Source organism: Camelus bactrianus, chromosome 6 (genome assembly GCF_048773025.1).
Source record: "Camelus bactrianus isolate YW-2024 breed Bactrian camel chromosome 6, ASM4877302v1, whole genome shotgun sequence".
Lineage (NCBI taxonomy): Eukaryota > Metazoa > Chordata > Mammalia > Artiodactyla > Camelidae > Camelus > Camelus bactrianus.
Genome location: NC_133544.1, coordinates 35,567,757 through 35,589,536, shown reverse-complemented (window position 1 = coordinate 35,589,536; position 21,780 = coordinate 35,567,757). Strand labels below are relative to the sequence as shown.

The window sequence follows — 21,780 nt, the reverse complement described above, 5'->3', positions numbered from 1 at the left end:
AAGGCTTTCCATCTCCTTTGAGGTCCCCTCCCATACAAAAGCAGTAGGTACCCATGATCATGTGAGTGAGCATATACTGCATTTAGGATTGTATTAGGATTGCATTAAAATAAGACAAAAGAAGATAGGAAAGGCTTTAATAACTAGACTAGCATCTTCTCAAAGCAGAAGCAGGTTTTAATCAAATGCATTATTTTCAACAAAAGAAATACTGAGATGGGGAAAGGACATAATCCTGTCATGTAGTAAGGTCAAATAGAAGGCTGCAGATAAAGAACTGGCATTTAAAAAATCTGATTCCTGTATTAAACATGAAAAAAGTCACACAGAGCCTCGTTGTCCTTTAATGGCCTCAGTTAAAAATATCAAATATTTTCAGGATTTAATTTGTCCTCCCAAAGAGTGCAGGTGCATGCAGGCACACAGACAGGCACACCAAAAACAAAAACAAAAACAAAAATATCTACTGTCCTTGCACTTAAAGAACAGAGACTCTCTGCTATCTGGAGAGTCTCTAAGCTTTTTCCCTAGTGAAATGGATTGCATATTATAAATTTTGACATTGATCTTTAAATCACTTGAGCTGAACTTCCTCCCTGAGCACCTCACCACCACCACCACCTCCTCCAATGGACTACTTTCAGTTTGACTCTCTGTCCTTAGCAGATGCTCTTTGGTTGAGAAGCCTGCTAACTTATTTGGGTAGAAATGTCAACATGCAAACCAAACAAAAATAAGTGAAGTCACAGAAGACATAAGACAGTCAAATGGCAAGATATATGAGGAAAGTCCAGGACATAAATAAGGGTTGATTTTTGGTCTCTAAATTGCTTAAATAGATTTGGCTTCATTTGAGCTTTGTAAATGGTTGTCTTTTTATATAGGGGCCCTTACCCAGAGAATTATTGACAATCAAAACTCTCTTGCACAAGAGGTCTAGCTGGAAGGAGTGGAGAAGTCTTTGTGATCAAGCTGATGTTCTTCAGGAAAGCAAGCAAATGCCCTTTGTAGGTCCTGAAAGGCTAGGATGCTAGAGCTTCCTCAGGCTCTATTTTGCTTCCTAGAGACCCTGGTACTCCCTAGAATGCCAAGTAGCAGGGCCAGGACTGGGGAGAGGCAAGGGAGGTATCTAGACTACAAAATTTTGAGAGGCGTTCACTATCAAGGTCAAGCAAATGCAGCAAGTGTATGGCATCTGGGAGTGAGTACTTCCTTAAATTTTGCACTCTACGTGCCTCCCCTGTCTCGTGCTAGACCTGAATCTGCTAAAGAGTATTGCACTTCAACAAAAAATCAAGAGATTTCCAGTTTTGTTCCCCAGCCAGACCCCATCCTAACAATGAAGCTGTCCAGACCACTATTTGAAGAAGATAGTTGGCATATTTTATCTCTTAATCTGATGCTTCCAGGTCTAAGAGGGAAGGGAAAGGACTAATTAGTGAAATGATGTGAAGGAATTTAAGATTCTAAAAATCACACCCCACTCAGCAGTTCAAACAATGCTTAAAAGCAGAAGAAATTGTCCATTCTGCCTTCTCAAGGAAAAAAAAAAGTAACATTGCTAAGAACCAAGCTTTCTCTTTACAAATAATTTTAAAATAATGCTTAATTGTGTGGCAAAGGAGAGAAGGCAAAACAGTGAGGGATGATTTTTCGTCCTACTTTGGTGAAAGCCTTTGAAGTATATCTAATTTGCTGAAAGTAACATGCTGCCTAAGGGTTACATTATAAAGCAGCTATTCTGTTTCACCAATGTGTAGATTTATTTATATAATTTCACTTTAGCATCTTAAGCGGTGACATATTTAAAAGATTTTCTAAATGTTTATCAGAAACCTGGTGGCACCTAACTGTGAATAATAATTCTTTGTTAATCAATTCTTTTATGATTACATATTGGAAATTGGGCCAACTCTTCACACAGATTTATTTTATTTTAATTGCTTCACATCTTCCCAAGCACAAGTATGTAAAGGTTTTCGTTTTCCTTTTAAGATTTTTTTCCATATCAGTTTACTCTTGGTCTAGAAAGGATTTTTTTTTTTAATTCCAGTTAGTAGCAATGCTGAAGGTTTTTGAATTTGGAGAAATCTCTATGATGATGGGTTTTCTTATTTTTCCCTTAAAATTCTTTCTGTAATAATTTCCCCAAAAGCAGTTACTCCAGCAGAGTGTAAAGAATCTGCATTTTTGCATTTCAGCAGACCTGACCAGTTTGAAGATTTAACTCTCAGCCCCAGCTCGCGCTCCTTTACCGGTTAAAAATATTCCAACCACCCGCCAGTTCCACCAAAAGCGCGATAGCTCCTGCTCCCCAAGTGCCGCAGTTCCTCTCTCTTCGACTCTAATGACCCACTCCGCTTCCACTGCCGTCCTTGTCCCCCCTGCCCCGCCACCCCCGAGCCGCCTTTCCCATCACCAGTTTGTTTATAAAAATCTGGGAGGGAGGGGATGAGGGGCTGGGGGTAGGGGAGGACTTGCTCTTTGTTTACATTAAACAAATGACAGGCAAAGAGCTCAAGCAAAATCTTTCTTGACCTCGTTCTTTCTCCCTAATTTTAACAACAAGGAAAAAAATATTGTATCCAAAGAGAGCGTGAATGGGGCGGGAGGAGAGGAGAAGCAGCTTTTCGCTCTATTCAGCCGGGACGCGGGAGCGCGGACGATTTCCGCTCCTATTGTGAGGCGGGGCCGGGGGGCGGCCGTGAATAGGGGGTCTGCCGAGCGGCCCGCGGGGCTGTCAGGCGGCTCAGCGTAATCAGGGCTAATGACGGTGGCCGGGCGCTCGGCGGGACAATGCGCGGGGCCGCGGGGTTTTGTCGACCTGAATGGCTAATAGGTTTGCCCGGGGGCTGCGAGGGGGGCGGTGTCGGAGGAGGAGGCCGGGAGGGGAGAAGGGGTCATTGTCCGCGCACTGGCCCGGTCGCCGCCGCGCGTCCGCCCTCGGGGCCGGGAGCGGCCGACTGGAAGGCGGCGACCGGGAGGCCCCCTGGAGGCCTGCTGGGAAATGGCGGCCCGAGCGGCGGGCGCGTGGGTCCCCTAGGGAGGCGGCCTGGAGCGAGGAGGTGGGGCCCGAACTTTGCTCTCCAGTAGAAGCCCAGAGTGGGCCTGCAGTACCCGTGAAAGTGGGTCCTTCCTTTAGGGTGCGGATCGTAACTCTGTGAGGTGACAACCCCACACACCCACCTTTTGCGTCCAGCGCCCTGGGAGCTCTCAGACGTGTAGGCCTCGAACCACTCCTAATAGACTGCCTGACTCAAATAACTCGAGGAGAGAAATCTCTCAACATCAGGGGGAAATAATTAAATAAAAAACCAAGGTGAGGGGATAAACACACATGCGCGCTCTGGCAGCTGCTGAGGCGCGCGCCCGCCCTCGAGCCTCTGACGGCGCGGCAGTTAGTGAACCCGGAGCCGGAGGGTGCGGCGCGCGTCAGGCCCGCCAGCTGGGAGCCCGCGCTGGGCGGGCCCCGCGCGTCTGGCCCGAGCCAGCTGCCCTCAGCAGCTGGACGGGGCCGGTCCGGAGAAAGCTTTTGTCACTATCGTCTCTCGGGGGCGCCGAGCTAGTCGCCCGCGTAGGGACTGGAGAGCAGGGCGCTGCAGACTCAGGGAGCCAGATTTGCAGGCGTTGAGGCCTCAAGAGGGCTTTGTGCACCCGGCAGATCCGCGGGCTCAGCGTCGGGGCGGGGACCCGGAGCAGGGCTCCAGGAGAACCAAAGATCCGCGAACGCAGTTAAACTCTGGCAAGCCCCCGCAGCCACCAGAGTCCCCTTCTTTCGGAAACTTGGCCACTCCCGTTTCAGCTCTTAACAAATCTCCTCAGGCTAGGTCCTGCCTTGCAGCTCTATTTGCTAGTTTTATATCCCTAAACTTCTTTAGACCTACCCTGCCGTGAGAGATCGAACTGGTTTTCTCCCCCTTTTCGCCTCCTTGTCTGGAGACAAAGGGGTGTGAGGGCGATCCCAGGGTAGAACAAGCAGTTTCACGCCTCCGTGCCTCTGCTCACGCTGTTTCCGCTTGTCCAGTGGTTTCCTCTGCCCGGAACCTCGCCCCCTACCTCGACAGCTAACCTGTCAATCCTTCAAGCCTGCGCTACCTCGAAGGAGTCTTTCTTGATTCATTGGGCTCTCCACAGAGACTTTTCCACTTCCTTTTCAAAGCTGTCACCGTACCTTACGTAAACGTCTGTTTTAAAGTTTGTAATACATTTGTGTATTTGCCTGTATGTTTGCTCCTCTGCCCTCCACTCCTCACTAGAGTGTAAACTCCTTAAGGGCAAGGAAAGAATCTTATTCATCTTTATATCCCAACGCCTTGCATAAGTAGTAGGTGCTCAATAACTATTTTAAATTGAATGAATGAATGAAACTTCCTTGAAGCCTCTCAACCCCAAATTAGTGGAGAAGTTCTGCCAGCTCTGAGCTCATTTGAACAGCAAAGATGACTGATGTTGACTGGATCCTAAATTCACTTAAATCCTCTCAGCTCAGGTTAATGGCTGTACCTACTTGTCAGGTTCTCTGGGATGATTCTCCCTCTAGGCATATAGTTTTTCAGAATCCTGTGGCTTTGGGTTCATAACATGAAAATTATCTTCTCACAAACACATTTTCCCAAATAGTAAAGAAAGAGCCATCTCCCTAGGTTTTGAAACTTCTAGCTATTACATTCTCTGAACCCAAAAGAATATAATTCCTAATATTTTTGTCTATTATAGTATGACAGAAGTTTCCTTTTCAAAATAATTCCTCTCTTCTCTCTCTCTCTCTCTCACTCCCTCCTCCATTTTAGTCTTAACCTACACATTAAAAAGTAAACATACAAAGAAAATCACAAGCTCAAACAAGGTGTCCAGTTTTGAGACAGTGGGTTGGCATCCCACCCCATGTTTAGGCAAACCTGGGGAGTGGAGGACATAGTTTTCATTAAAATTGTAAATCACAAAATGCCCAAGAGAATCTACTGGTTACCAAACTCATCTCTATTTTAAAATTTAATGGAAAGAAACAAGTGAACTGTGTATAATTTCTGATAAAATATATATAAAGCTGCCTCTTGGAAAGTCATTTTAGCCTAGTACTGTCAATCTGCAACCTGAGAATGTTGATTTACTTTCTTTTTTCTGGCTGAAGAGATTAGTCTTGAATTTTCTAGCATGAAATCAAATATCTAAGTTCAGATGGTGCATATTAACTTGATATATGAAAAGTCTAGTTGGTGGTAAACTAGTTTATTGTGCATCTCAAACATTTTCAGATTATTTAAAATTCCTAATAAATATTTGTTTTTTTAAATCATATTTTTATTATTTAAATTAAGCACCATTTAAAGCATATTCTATTGCATTGGATATACTCCTGACTTTCCATAAATTCATGATAAAGTATGCATTTCAACTAAAGACCTGTGTGTATATACTAGCCATCTGATCTATAAAATTACTTTTGCAGGCGATTATAACTGTATGAGCTGGATTCATCAGTTTAAAACACAAGCAAATAGGAAAAGGAAAACTATATTGTAAGCAGGACCTGAGAGGGTGAAATCAAACACACTTTGCTTAAAATACAAAATCACTGTGAATTTGGGCAAGTCACTCAATTCTTTGAGCCTTGGTTTTTACTTTTGCAAAAAGAGGTTGATAATATCCAGGGATGTTGTAGGTGTCTGGGATAATGCATATAAATCATCTAGCACAGAACCACACATATAATAGGTGTGGTTCTTTTTCCCATTTGGAGGGGTTAAATGTCAGGGCAGTGAAATAGGCTGTACAATTCCCCTTAAATTTTTTTTAATAGATGTCATCTACATATTTGGAGTATTATTGAATTATATGCCAAATGCTGTTCTTAGTATCAAAAGCAGCTCAGCTCCCCATACTCAGCAGGGAGGACCCAGTATGTTGGTTTTCCAACAGTGGTAATGAATGGGCTTGTGCTAATGCACCATCATCCTTTCCTAGGCTTTTTACTTTGCTTAGGGCTTCTTGCCACCTATGTGAAACTCTCCAAAGAGAGCCTGACCCATGATGAAAGTCAAGACAACTCCAAATGTAAAGAATGACCCTGAAAAGATAACAATATCTTGGAGAAAACTCAAGGTTAATTTCTTTGAGAAGGAAGCAGAGATTCTACTTTATTTACATTTTTATGGCTCTTACAACTAATAATAATGCCCTTTTACTGCATCTTCTCACTTCCTCACAAGAACTCTGACTGGTAAATCAGCAGATACGGTGATTCCTACATTCCAGATAAGAAAACTGGGGGCTCACATTACTTGCTCAAAGTCATAGGATAAGGGAAGAATCCGTATACTGTAGGGCTTGAAATTAACAGTTTGGAGGGAAGAATACTCTTTATGATAAACACAAGATTATAAGTACAAAATTGGTTATAAAAACAGGGTTGCAAAGATGGTTCAACATATGCAAATCAATCAATGTGATACACTACATCAATAAAAGAAAAGATAAAAACCACATGATCATCTCAATAGATGCAGAAAAATCATTTGATAAAATTCAATATCTATTCATGATAAAAGCTCTCACCAAAGTGGGTATAGAGGGAACATATCTCAAAATAATAAAAACTATTATGACAAACCCACAGTGAACATAATGCTCAATGGTGAAAAGCTGAAAGCCTTCCTGCTGAAATCTTGAACAAGATAAGGATGCCCACTCTCACCACTTCAATTCAACATAGTATTGGAAGTCCTTGCCACAGCAATCAGACAAGAAAAAGAAATACAATGTATCCAAATTGGAAGGGAAGAGGTAAAACTATCATTATATGCAGATAACATGATACTATAGATAGAAAGCCCTAAAGACTCTACACAGAAACCACCAGAACTGATAAATGAATTCAGCAAGGTAGCAGGATACAAGATTAACATATAGAAATCTGTTGCATTTCTCTACACTAACAATGAAATATCAGATAGAGAAAGTAAAAGGCAATCCTTTTTAAAATTGCATCTAAAAAATCCCACTTAGGAATAAACCAATGGCCAAGGAGGTGAAAGACTTACATAATGACAACTATAAAATATTGATAAAGGAAACTGCAGATGATTCAAAGAAATGGAAAGATATCCCATGCTCTTGGATTGAAAGAATTAATATTGCTAAAATGGCCTTACTACCCAAAGCAATCTACAGATTTAATGTGATCGCCATCAAATTACCCATGACATTTTTCAAATAACTAGGACAAATAATCCTAACATTTATGTGGAACCACAGAAGACCCAGAATTGCTAAAGAAATCCTGAGGAAAAAGAACAAAGCTGGAGGCATAACCCTCCCAGACTTCAGATAATACTACAAAGCTATAGTGATCAAAACAGCATGGTATTGGCACCAAAATAGACATATGGCTCAGTGGAACAGAATAGAGAGCCCAGAAACAAACTCACAAACCTACAGTCAATTAACCTTCAACAAAGGAGGCAAGAACATACAATGGAGAAAAGACAGTTTTTCAGTGAGCGGTGTTGGTAAAGCTGGACAGCTGCATGTAAATCAGTGAAGTCAGAACACTGAACACTCCCTCACACTATACACAAAAATAAACTCAAAATGGCTTAAAGACAAACATAAGACATGACACCATAAACCTCCTAGAAGAGAACGTAGGCGAAACATTCTCTGACATAAATTGTAGCAATGTGTTCTTAGGTCAGTCTCCCAAGGCAAAAGAAATAAAAGCAAAAATAAACAAATGAGGCCTAATCAAACTTACAAGCTTTTGCACAGCAAAGGAAACCAGAAACAAAATGAAAAGACAACCTACAGAATGGGAGAAAATATTTGCAAATGATGTGACTGACAAGGGTTTAATTTCCAAATATACAGACAGCCCATACAACTTAATATCAAAAAAACAAAACTCATCAAAAAATGGGCAAAAGACCTAAGCAGACATTTTTCCAAAGAAGAATACATACGGCCAATGGCTACATCAAAGGATGCTCCATATTGTTAATTATTAGAGAAATGCAAATCAAAACTACAATGAGGTATCACCTCACATCAGTCAGAATGGACATCATCAAAAGGTCTACAAATAATAAATGCTGGAGAGTGTGTGGAGAAAAGGGAACCCTCCTACACTATTGGTGGGATGTAAATAGATATAGCCACTGTAGAGAGCAGTGTGGAGGATCTTTAAAAAACTGAAAATAGACTTACCATATGATTCAGCAATCCCACTCCTGGGCATATATTTGGAGAAAACTCTAATTTGAAAAGATAACATGCACCCCAATGTTCATAACAGCACTATTTACAATAGTCACAACATGGAAACAATCTAAGTGTCCATCAACAGGTGAATGGATAAGGAAGATGTGGTACAGTTATATACACACATATATGTATATATGTATATTATATATATAGTATGTTGTATATATATATTGTGTGTGTGTGTATATATATATATATGTGTGTATATATATATATACACAATTATTCAGCCATTAAAAAGAATGAAATAATACCATTTGCAGCAACATGGATGGACCTAGAGATTATCATACTAAGTAAAGTAAGTCAGACAAAAGTCAAAGACAAACATCATATGGTATCATTTATATGTGGTATCTTTAAAAAAATGATATAAATGAACTTATTTACAAAACAGAAACAGACTCACAGACATAGAAAACAAACTTATGGTTACCAAAGGGGAAAGAGTGGAGGGATAAATTAGGAGTTTGGGGTTAACAGATATACACTGCTATATATAAAATACATAAACAACAAGTTTCCACTGTATAGCACAGGGAACTATATTCAATATCTTGTAATAATCTATAACAGAAAAGAATCTGAAACTAACACAACATTGTAAATCAACTATACTTTGATTTTTAAAAATTGGGTATAAAAAAAGAAATTACACCAATCACAAAATTTTAAAACCTGGCAAATATAACAAGCATCACAAAATCCAAATAATAACAAAGTAATTTTATTAATTAACTGTTGTATAAACCTCTAGAATACTTTTCCCTATTTTTTACCTCAGTATGCTCTTTGATTGCTTCTTATAATACAATCTTAAATAGAAAGATAATTCAGTCTTTCCTATAGTATGGGTTGATTTCTAGTATTTTTAGTATTCATAATTTAGAAAGGTTTCTTTCAGCTTCATAGCTCACTATTGGCAATGCCATATTTAATTTAGTATTAAATTTGGGAAGGCCTCTGTGAAGTTTCTTTCATACAGGAGCAGTAAGTTCTTATGACATTTCAAGTTTCCTTAAACAGTGATCCACTTTAAATGATCTTTGCATTAGTTAACATTCATTAACCAGTTTGTGATCAAGAGCCTTAAACATTCATGTTGTGATACATAAATCAGCACAGTGGGCAGTAGGAATATTCCTGCAAGACATCCTTGCACTGAAGCAGCTAGCGATAACCTAACAATACACAAAAGTGACAGCAAACCATAAAAATGTGTACTGCTAAATCCAAACTAACTGTATCTCCAACTCAACCTCCCTTTAGCTACTGGATCATAAAAATGACTATGGTTAGACAAGTGCCACCCAGCACTAGGGGAAATGTGACAAAGGGGAAATAGGAGTGGAAAGAGAATAGTCTACTGTAGTTAAATTATCTTATTTTGCTAATTTTTAAAAAATGAATGATTGTGTGAACATATTGCTAGAGTCCCTCCCAGGGCCTTGAAAGGGGCCTGTGCAGGTGAGGTATTTTGAAACCCAAGCATCATTTGCTTCAAGGTAATTCTGCCTCTGCACATGCCCAGTGAACATTTGAAGAGAACACATTTTCTGACTTCAAGTTCAGTACTCTTTTTTTTTTTTAACATTTTTTATTGATTTATAATCATTTTACAATGTTGTGTCAAATTCCAGTGTTCACCACAATTTTTCAGTCATTCATGGACATATACACACTCATTGTCACATTTTTTCTCTGTGAGTTATCATAACATTTTGTGTATATTTCCCTGTGCTATACAGTGTAGTCTATTCTACAATTTTGAAATCCCAGTCTATCCCTTCCCACCCTCCACCCCCCTGGTAACCACAAGTCTGTATTCTCTGTCTGTGAGTCTATTTCTGTCCTTTATTTACGCTTTGTTTTTGTTTGTTTGTTTGTTTTTGTTTTTGTTTTTTAGATTCCACATATGAGCGATCTCATATGGTATTTTTCTTTCTCTTTCTGGCTTACTTCACTTAGAATGACATTCTCCAGGAGCATCCATGTTGCTGCAAATGGCATTATGTTGTCAGTTTTTATGGCTGAGTAGTATTCCATTGTAGAAATATACCACCTCTTCTTTATCCAGTCACCTGTTGATGGACATTTAGGCTGTTTCCATGTTTTGGCTATTGTAAATAGTGCTGCTATGAACATTGGGGTGCAGGTGTCATCCTGAAGTAGGGTTCCTTCTGGATACAAGCCCAGGAGTGGGATTCCTGGGTCATATGGTAAGTCTATTCCTAGTCTTTTGAGGAATCTCCACACTGTTTTCCATAGTGGCTGCACCAAACTGCATTCCCACCAGCAGTGTAGGAGGGTTCCCCTTTCTCCACAGCCTCTCCAGCATTTGTCATTTGTGGATTTTTGAATGACGGCCATTCTGACTGGTGTGAGGTGATACCTCATTGTAGTTTTGATTTGCATTTCTCTGATAATTAGTGCTATTGAGCATTTTTTCATGTGCTTTTTGATCATTTGTATGTCTTCCTTGGAGAATTGCTTGTTTAGGTCTTCTGCCCATTTTTGGATTGGGTTGTTTATTTTTTTCTTATTGAGTCGTATGAGCTGCTTATATATTCTGGAGATCAAGCCTTTGTCGGTTTCACTTGCAAAAATTTTCTCCCATTCCGTAGGTTTTCTTCTTGTTTTATTTCTGGTTTCCTTTGCTGTGCAGAAGCTTGTAAGTTTCATTAGGTCCCATTTGTTTATTCTTGCTTTTATTTCTTCTAGGAGAAAATTTTTGAAATGTATGTCAGATAATGTTTTGCCTATGTTTTCCTCTAGGAGGTTTATTGTATCTTGTCTTATGTTTAAGTCTTTAATCCATTTTGAGTTGATTTTTGTATATGGTGTAAGGGAGAGTTCTAGCTTCATTGTTTTACATGCTGCTGTCCAGTTTTCCCAACACCATTTGCTGAAGAGACTGTCTTTATTCCAATGTATATTCTTGCCTCCTTTGTCAAAGATGAGTTGACCAAAAGTTTGTGGGTTCATTTCTGGGCTCTCTATTCTGTTCCATTGGTCTATATGTCTGTTTTGGTACCAAGTTCAGCACTCTTTTCTATTATCTGGGACAAAATATATTTTCTCAGAAAGTTTTGACAGGGTTCTACTCAAAACTGCCTTGAAAAGTGATTCACTGATGAAGGGAGGGAGAGCTTAAGATTGCAAATAGAAAGTTGGCCTTGGGAAGAACTGAGGTAGAAAGGTAACCTCTTAGAACCTGGTTACCTTTTCTTTTTTGGAGGTGAGGTCTTTACTTTGCCTTTTAGCAAATGCCGCATCCCAAACTGCCTAAAACTCTTCAGTGCTCTTCACCCTCCCTTTATCAAAATCTATTCTCAGTTGTCACCAAAAAATCAAATAAACCAATTCACATCAACACAAATAGCTGCTAAAAGCTTAATGAATTACTTACAGATGGGGGCCTGGGAGGGTAGTTACTGCTAGGAGATAATCCTTTAATTCAATAACCCCAAATCACTAATGGTAGCAATTCAGACATCACTAGTAGGCTAGTAGAAAATTAATTTTGGTTGGAAGGGAGCCAGGATCGCTTCAACTCATTCCAAGGAAGCAGATGACTGCTTTTGGGGTCAGATACTGCCAAAATCAAAAATAAAATGAAAGTAAACTTGTTGGGCCACCAGCTTTTCCCTCAAGTTGCACTTCCTTCCTTATCATCCCTTAACAACCAAACTTCATGAAAAAGTAGCCTACATTCTTTGCCTTCATTTCTTCACTTACTCTTAACCTCCTGCAATCTGGTTTTCACCTGCATCATTCCATCAATCAAAACTGTTCCCTCAAAGGTCACTCTACTTGGTCCTCAAACTATTCAGCCTGTTGATTTTCAACACTGTTGGCCATCCTTTCTTTCTAAATAGGGCCAGGATTAGGTTGAGACAAGCTAGCTGCCTAAAGTACAAAATTTAAGGAGGCACTCTTCTCAAAGTTTTACAAATTCAGGATTGGCACGTGAGAGTGATTAGCTCCTTTACTGTGCACCATAGACGGCTCGCTTCCCTCATACTTGTCCCAGCTCTGCTTCTAAAACATAACTGAGCTTCTCATCATACTCAAAGCACACTCTAATTTTCTGCCTTCATGCCTTTGCTCATGTAGTAAGTGAACCTCCATGCCTCGTACCTGCCGTGTACCCCTTCTTACCTTCCTCTGGTAGCAGCCCTCTTAGAGCACTGCTCCTCCCCAATTCAGTGTGTTTCTGGTGGGACTGCCAAACATAGCCCCTCCCTATCCAACTCACAGTGCATTATAACCACCAAGCTGGGCCAGTTCTTTCCCAAAATTTCTGATTTGGAAGCAAAGGAATAATTATCTCTTTACTCTTGGATTGAGAACAGTAAGAATATGATGCCAAAATTAGTGGCAACTATATCATTTGTTACAAGAAGGAGCCTTGAGGAGAAGCAGCAGGATGGAGGGAGGAGAGACAGAAAAGGCTAACACTAATAAAGTTTTTATATGCTGTTGACACTGATGCTAGCTCCAGCCTTGTTTTTTCTGGATTTGTTTACAGGAACTAATATATTACCTTTCTACTTTTTTTTCCTTTGTTTAAGCTACTTTTAGTCTCTGTCACTTGCTAACAAGAGTGTTGAGATATAACCTAAAACGTTCTTCCTTTTCTCTCACCTCATCTCCACAGGTACGTAGACCCAACATTCATGGCTCAGTTCAAAGGCCATTTTCCTCCCAGAGCCTTCCTTTATCCACAGGATTTAACTAATTCTTCCTTCTCTGAACTGCTGTGGCATTTTATACATCTCTCATAGTTATTTAGCTTCATGTCTTATATCTCCTACTATATTACATGTTCTTCAAGGGCAAGATTCATAATCTTTGTAATCCTCTAAGAACTGAGTACAGTAGGTTGTCTTTTTGTTTTACTTATGGTTTCCTTTGCTGTGCAGAAGCTTGTAAATTTCATTAGGTCCCATTTGTTTATTCTTGCTTTTATTTCTTCTAGGAGAACACTTTTGAGATGTATGTCAGATAATGTTTTGCCTATATTTTCCTCTAGGAGGTTTATTGTATCTTGTCTTATGTTTAAGTCTTTGATCCATTTTGAGTTGATTTTTGTGTATTGTGTAAGGGAGTATTCTAGCTTCATTGTTTTACATGCTGAAGGAACCCTACTTCAGGATGACACCTGTACCCCAATGTTCATAGCAGCATTATTTACAATAGCCAAGACATGGAAACAGCCTAAATGTCCATCAACAGGTGACTGGATAAAGAAGATGTGGTATATTTATACAATGGAATACTACTCAGCCATAAAAACTGACAACATAATGCCATTTGCAGCAACATGGATGCTCCTGGAGAATGTCATTCTAAGTGAAGTAAGCCTGAAAGAGAAAGAAAAATACCATATGAAATCGCTCATATGTGGAATCTAAAACAAACAAACAAACAAACAAAAACAAAGCATAAATACAGAACAGAAATAGACTCATAGATATAGAATACAGACTTGTGGTTACCAAGGGGGTGGGGGGTAGGAAGAGATAGACTGGGATTTCAAAACTGTAGAATAGATAAACAAGATTATACTATATAGTACAGGGAAATATATTCAAGATCTTATGGTAGCTCACAGAGAAAGGAATGTGACAAGGAATATTTGTATGTTCATGTATAATTGAAAGATTGTGCTCTACACTGGAATTTGACACAACATTGTAAAATGATTATAAATCAATAAAAAATGTTAAAAAAAAAAAAAGCACTGAGTACAGAATCTTTGACACAGCAGAAAATCAATAGATTTTTGACGAGGGAATGAATTAAATGGATGAATGGACATCACTAAAGAATATCTGGAATCTCTATGTTTAATTTCAGGAAATTTTAGTCTGAATAATCTGAAGTTCTAAAAATAATAAAAAGTATTTTCTTTTGCAAAGGAAAAATAAAAGAAGAATTGGCTCATCAATTGCTAGGGGAAAATGGTGAATGTTGAAGGGTGCCAATGTTTTTTAAAAGCTGGGCAAGTGAGACCTGTATTTATATTTATTTGTATCTGAATAAATATACTCTTGTATGATACAAAAGAAACTATAAAGTGATTTCAAATTTCGGGGAGCAACTGAGCAGACAGGAGATGAGGTGAGGAGACTTTTCACTGTATACTTTGTATATTTTAATTTATAACCAGGTGATTCATTGTTTATTCAAAGTTAAATTAAAACTAAATAAATAAAATAATAACTAAGTAAAGTGGTTTTGTTGTAGAGAAAATTCACCTACAACATGAAATAAAGAACCTACTTTCCTAATGTAATATGCATGCAGTGCTAGCACCATGCTCTGGTTTAGAAAGTGCAATAGCTCAAATAATTTATATAGAAATGAAGATGATGTACTCTAGAAAATTCTGTTAGAGGCGTCAATAAATGGAACAAACAGCCCTGGTGATGATAATGACATTAATGTTGAGGCTAAATGCAAAGTGTTCAAATAAAATTGTTTCATATAATAAATAAAGGATAAAAGAGAACTCAAAATTCTCCATCTACTAATTAGTGTTTTTCTTTCCAGTAAAAAAAAAAAAAAAAAAAAAAAAGCATTTTCTTAAAACCTTATTGAAATTTACACTTTCAGATAGATGAACTTTGTTGTATGTAAATATATATCAATAAAGCTGATTTTAAAAACTTGTAAAATGTTAGATTGAAAGGGATCTTAGAGATTTTTGTCTAGTCATTCCCAATCTTCTTATCCAAGGACTCCTTTATTTTGTTTTCAATCATAGACTCCCATAACTTAAAAGATCTGATGACCTAAATGAAATCATATAAACCAAGGTAATGGATAATGCTAAAAAACAACAAAATTAAGTAGGTTTATAGATTTAAAAAAAAGGTCTTAATCTCTGCTAGCTTAAAACTTAAAAGTCAGGTCTTTTGACACATAATCTACTTAGATACTAATTTATAATTAGCTAAAATAACACTCCTATTAGCTGAGGGAAGCAGCTTGGTATTTGACTTATAACATCTTAACTAGTAAACTTACAGTATCTTTTTTTTTTTTTTTGAGGTAAAGAAGAGATTTTTATTAGCTTTTCATTTCAAGGTATCTATGTGGATTGTATACTAACAACAAAAGTTGAAGGAAGAATGACACTCATATTAGGAATAATAGTCACTGTGCAGTAATTAAAGACAACATGTATCACAAATAAGCATAGAGTAGTAACTACTAAACAAGTACCTTAGGTCAGACAGATTCCATCGTTTCTTTCTCTGAGCAATTCCCTTCTGCCATGAACCACAGAGAGGGACTTAAAAGAAAAATAGATAATTGAGACGTTGGGTGCTCTCTAGTCAGATTTATTCCTAAAAATATATCCCTAAAGAGAAGGATTAAATTGTGCTGAGGACCTTAAAGAATACTGTCCGGCATCTTTCTATACCTTTCCTGTCTTCATTATCCTCAGAGGTGTCTTGAGCCGAATCAGATTTTGCCATGATAGCAATCATAAGAATCAGTTATATTTATGAATACAGTCTTTTCTCTCTCCTATTGTCGTGGAAAAAGAAAAAACACAAATCTTAAAGAAGCAAGCAAGTCAAGGAAGCCTGAAAAAGAAAGCTAGATTTGCCTACATTTTAGAAGGAATGCAGGTCTTGTGAATCTTATTTTCCAGCTTTGATCTGGTTGTCCACTGGTATGGGCTTGCCCAAGTGAAGGCCCACAGAAAAGCCTAATTTCTTATTTTTTTGCTCATCCTGAATCTCCTTTTTCATTAAGAATCCTGCCTGGAAGTTTAGGTCAAAGAGGCTACTTGTAGCAAAATACAGCGGCGTCTCATCCCAAATATTCTCCAGGCGTTTCTTCCATCCTTCCAGGATCTGAATTCTGGCATCCTGGGGAGTGTGGCCAATGCTATTATCTCAGTTGAGGTTCCAAGACTTGGAAGCCACAGAAATGCAGAGTGCCACTCTGAATGGGCCAGAGAATAATATTCAAGTCCCCGTGGATACCGTGCAGAGAGTACATGGAGCCGCTGCCGCCAGTGGTGATGGAAAGCACTGCCTTCTTATTCCGGAAAGGTCCCTTGTCATACATGGCAGCATACGTGTAAGCAAACTTCCCTATGAGCATGCGTTCAAACCAGCCTTTCAGGATGGCAGGGACCCCAAACCACTGCAATGGGAACTGAAAAATGACCAGGTCTGCCGCTTCCAGCTTCTTTTGTTCAATCACAGTATCTGGGCTCAGGCTGCCTTCTTTATAAGCTAGAACAGTACTGAACGTTCCCAGGGTCCTTCAGTTTACCTGTGATGTCCTTTCTGGAGATGACAGGATTGAAGTTCATGGCGTACAGATCCGACACAATGACCTCCCATCCTTTTCTCTTCAAAGCCTCTACAGAGGCCTCCATCATAGCATAGTTGAAGGACGTCCTCTCTGAGTGCGCTAGCATGATCAGTGCTTTTCTTACAGACATGGCTCTGGCGGTGTGCTGATTGGCTGAGCTCCTGGTTGCCGGGGGGACTCAAGCCGGGGATGGGTAGAGACAAGGTCTCCACTGCTGCACCGGTTGCAACCCGGGAGACTTCACAAGTCTATAGTATCTTAACTTGTATAAATCACAAATCCTATTCCTCTAGTGAAGAAGTACTTTCATTGTCAACACCCAATGGTATCACTAACACTATTACAGACACTCAAACTGGTCAGAAATTCATTCACTCATTCAATCACCCTATAACCGTCCATCCAATCACTCATGTATTGGGCATTTAGCGTGATGTAAGGCATTATCAGCTTTCTATCCACACTAAAGAATCTGTTTAACCCTTTTCATAGTTTAAGTAATTATCAGTAAATGACTGTCCAATAGGTAGATATCAGAAAGGAGCACTTAGCCACATTAAATGACTTCAAATTTCTAAATCTTAATGAATTACATTCTTGGACCCAGAAGAACTTGCTCAAGTGGTCTCTGAGTCAAGGAATCTCAGAGGATCAATGGACAACTGGAGAGGTGGCAGAACCCTGGAATGGAAAGGTAATCTCCTTATTTCAGAAAGAAGAAAAAGGGTAGATTTTAGAAAAACAGCTTGAGCCAAAGTTCTCTAACAGCAAGGAGGATCATAGTGCCTGCCACAGGTAACCATCTAAAGTCAATATTTTCATTCTGGACTTGGATGAAGGTTTAAAAAAGTCATGTTTAAATGGGACCTAATTAAACTTATAAACTTTTGCACAGCAAAGGAAACTATAAGCAAAACAAAAAGACAACCTAAGGGATGGGAGAAAATATTTGCAAATGATGCGACTGACAAGGGCTTAATTTCCAGAATATATAAACAGCTCATACAGCTTAACAACAACAACAACAACAACAACAACAACAACAACCAGACAACCCAATCCGAAAATGGGCAGAAGACCTAAACAAGCAATTCTCCAATGAAGACATACAAATGGCCAATAGGCACATGAAAAAATGCTCAGTATTGATAATTATCAGAGAAAAGTAAATCAGTCAGAATGGCCATCATCAAAACACCCACAAAAGATAACTGCTGGGGAGGATGTGGAGAACAGGGAACCCTCTTACACTGCTGGTGGGAATGTAATTTGGTGTAGCCATTATGGAAAATAGTACGGAGATTCCTCAAAAAACTAAAAATAGACTTACCATATGATCCAGCACTCCTACTCCTGGGCATATATCTGGAGGGAACTCTACTAATGGTCTTTTTATATGGCAGACACACCATGCTAGGTGTTTGTGGCATATTTCTTTTTTATCTTTATTTTTGCATGCCTTATCTAATTCATTATTTATAACAATACAGTGAGCAACTGTTATTAACCCAACCCTTTTTTGGGGGGTGGATAATTTGGTTTCTTTTATTTTATTTTAATGGCGGTTCTGGGGATTGAACCCAGGACTTCATGCAAGGTAAGCATGTACACTATCACTTGAGCTACACTATTCCCCTGGAGTGAACTCTAATTCAAAAAGATACATGCAACCCAATGTTCATAGCAGCACTATATGCAATAGCCAAGACATGGAAACAACCTCAATATCCATCGACAGATGACTGGATAAAGAAGCTGTGTATATTTATACAATGGAATACTACTCGGCCATAAAAAAAGAATAAAATAATGCCATTTGCAGCAATATGGGTAGACCTGGAGACTGTCATTCTAAGTGAAGTAAGCCAGAAAGAGAAAGAATAATATCATATGATATCACTTGTATGTGGAATCTAAAAGAAAAAAAAAGACATAATGGAACTTATTTACAAAACAGAAACAGACTAATAGACGTAGAAAACAAACTTACGGTTACCAGGGGGTAGAGGGGGTGGGAAGGGATAAACTGGGAGTTTAAAATTTACAGATACCAACTACTATATATAAAATAGATAAATAACAAGTTTCTACTGTATAGCACAAGGAACTATATTCAATATCTTGTAGTAACCTATAACGAAAAAGCATATGAAAAGGAATATATGTATGTATATGTATGACTGAAACATTATGCTGTACACTGGAAATTGACACAAACCTACTGAATTGGAAGCTACTTTAACAAAATCTCCAAATTTTAAAAATGCTTTTTTTTAGAACTCCTAGAACCTTAACTATATTTTCTTCAATACCTTTGGAAAACACTTAACTATTTTTATCTTTCACTATTCCAATTGGAGGCACTACCTCCCCTCCATTCTCTGTGGATCTGATGGAGCTGCTAATCACAGTATCTTACCTTCCCTCCCCATCACACCACCCACGGCAGGCCTGTAAGCCAGGCTAAGCTGATCACAGGACTAGAGCCCCTGGACACGGTGACTGGTCCAACTGGAGAGTTTGGTAAGTAATCCATTCAGAACAATCAATATTCATGAAATTTTCCAAACTAGAGGCCAAGGGACAGTTTTTTCTCTCCCTTTGGAGCCAGAACTATAGAGCAATGACACCTGCATTGCCAGAGGCCGTATTTCTGCCATGGGGACGAATGCCACATACAACAGAAAAGAAAGAAACTAAGCAGAAAAGAGAGACAGATAAGGAAAGAGAATCAAGAAAGCATTGTCTGAGACCCTAGACCCAGGTATGCCCAAAGGCAGGTGTTCCTTGGATGTTCCTCAGTCATGTGAACAGATAATAGTCTCTTTCACTTCAACTAGTTTGAATTAGGCTCCTTCCACTTGCTCCCAGGCTTCTTGACTAAGGCACAGTTCATATATTTGAAGACTGCTGTAATATTTTCTCTTCTTTTTTGCTAGTCTAATCAGCTTGTTTTTCTTAATCTTTTTTTCTCCATGGATTTTCTAAGTTGACAACCATTTGGGGGTTTTGGAGGGCCACTATCAGATCTCCAAACTCTGAGCTGTTTTTCTGAGAGTTTATTTATTCTACCATCCCTTGGGGACCCCATCTCTTAAGAACCCTTTAAAGAGCAACTCTTTCTTATCAAAACTGCTGTGTGTGGTTTTTTCCCTCCTGACTGGGGATGTTTCTGAATATTTTTCAACTCTTATATATGAATACTCAGTTGAGAGGACAATAGATTGGCCTATTTATGAGTAGATTCTGAGAACACTTAATGGAAGCTCCATGTATTAATTCTACAAGAAGAGCCACTGGACGCATTGCAATAATGATGAAGGATCTAAATGGTTACAGTGCTTTACTTTAGAAAACACTGAGTGCATCACGACCATTTTAAGAGATTGCTTCAGCTCCAATCATTTGGTAAAGTGAAAGCAAAGGAGGAGAAACATTTGCCTTAGAGAACCAATTCTAACTAGTTGAAGGGCAAATGTGAACCATCACATTTATCCACTTATCCTTGGAATCTAGAGACAATAAATGTGTGGGCATTATAACATGGTGAAGCTCTTTTTTTCATTTGGTTTAGAAATAACCACTTCTCTGTATGCACTGGAGTTAGGCTAATGTTAGGGGAAAGACCCCTTCAGAATACTTCTAAACCATACCTGTATGGTAAGGTCATGGGAAGGCCCACAGTTCTACTGCATTTGACATGATGGATTTATGTAAACTGGTTAGCATCACTCTATTTCATGGTCATATAAGCACCTTTAACCATATCTCACAATTATGTCTTACTTACTATAAACAAATAAAGTAAACAGTGCTAGTCCAGGTCAAGCCAATAATCCATCTACCTCAGTAGTTTTCTTTATCTTTTTTTGTAACTATATGTGGGGAAAAGGCTAGGAAGTCCTACTCTACATGTTCCTACTTTCTAGGGAAAAAAGAACTTGATAATATCAAAATGTCAACCACACATACACTCACAAGAAAAAGCAATAGCAATTCTACAAATATTTTCATTCATACACTAATAGTAGCAGTTTAAAACCACAACCAACTTGAGACAACACTAATGGTATGCTGTGATAAGAAAACATCCTTCTGAAAAATTGGAAGAAATCCAACTATGAGTGTATATATGAAGTAGGAGCTTTGCAGAATCTTGTCCGGGCTTCTTACTAAGCTATAATGCCTTATACACATGAGCTGTCCAATACAATAGCTAGTAGCCATGTGGCTATTGAGTACTTGAAATATAAATTTTGCTTGAGATGTGCTGTAAGTTTAAAATGCACACTGGATTTTGAAGACTTAAGTACTAAGGAAAGAATTAAAATAGATCATTAATAATTATACTAAATACCTATTGAAATGATATTTTGGATTTATTGTGTTAAATGAAAGATTTTACCAAAATTAATTTTACCTGTTTCTCATTACTTTTTAAAATGTGATTCCTAGAAAAATTTTCATTACATACGTGGTTTACATCATATTTCTATTGAACAGAACTGTTCTATATGATATTCAGTGATTAGAGGCATAGTCTGGAGTCAGTATGAAACCCAGTCTGTGATATTAGGAAAATTACTAATTTGAAGGGGGTAGGTCTGTTTCATCTTCTGTAAAATAGAGTTAATAATAGCACCAGCCTTATGTAATCATAAAGATTAAAAGAGTGTTTATATGTAAAGTACATAGAACAGGCCCCAGCACATAATCAGTCTATACATGTAAACTATATATATGTGTGTATTTGTGTATATATTATATATATATTATATATATGTGTATGTATGTGTGTGTGTGTATATATATATATATGTATTCTGGGTGATATACTGCTTTTTATTTATGGACTCCCCCAAATTTTATTATTTCACTTAGTTTTAGTGACTCAGTTAATGGGTGTATCAGTCTGCTCATGCTTCCATAACAAAATACCACAGATTGGGTGCCTTAAACAACAGAATTTTATTTTCTCACAATTCTATGGGCTGGAAGTCCAAGATCAAGGTTCTAGCAGGTTGGTGTCTGGTGAGGTCTCTCTCCTCAGCTTGCAGACAGTGCTTTCTTGATGTGTCCTCACAGGGTAGTCTGGTGTCTCTCTCTCTTCTTATAAGGATACCAGTCCTATCGGATTAGGGCCCTACCCTTATCACCTCATTTAATCTTAATTATCTC

The 21,780-nt window shown here is 38.5% G+C and overlaps 1 protein-coding gene and 1 pseudogene across 1 annotated transcript in view; both read right to left on the bottom strand.

The window, feature by feature from the left end:
* C6H14orf39 (chromosome 6 C14orf39 homolog) overlaps positions 1 to 21,780 on the bottom strand; it is a 121,360-nt gene that overhangs the window by 73,928 nt on the left and 25,652 nt on the right. The gene's annotated exons all lie outside the window — the stretch shown is intronic.
* Positions 15,043 to 16,732, bottom strand: LOC105074741 (NAD(P)H dehydrogenase [quinone] 1 pseudogene; annotated as a pseudogene).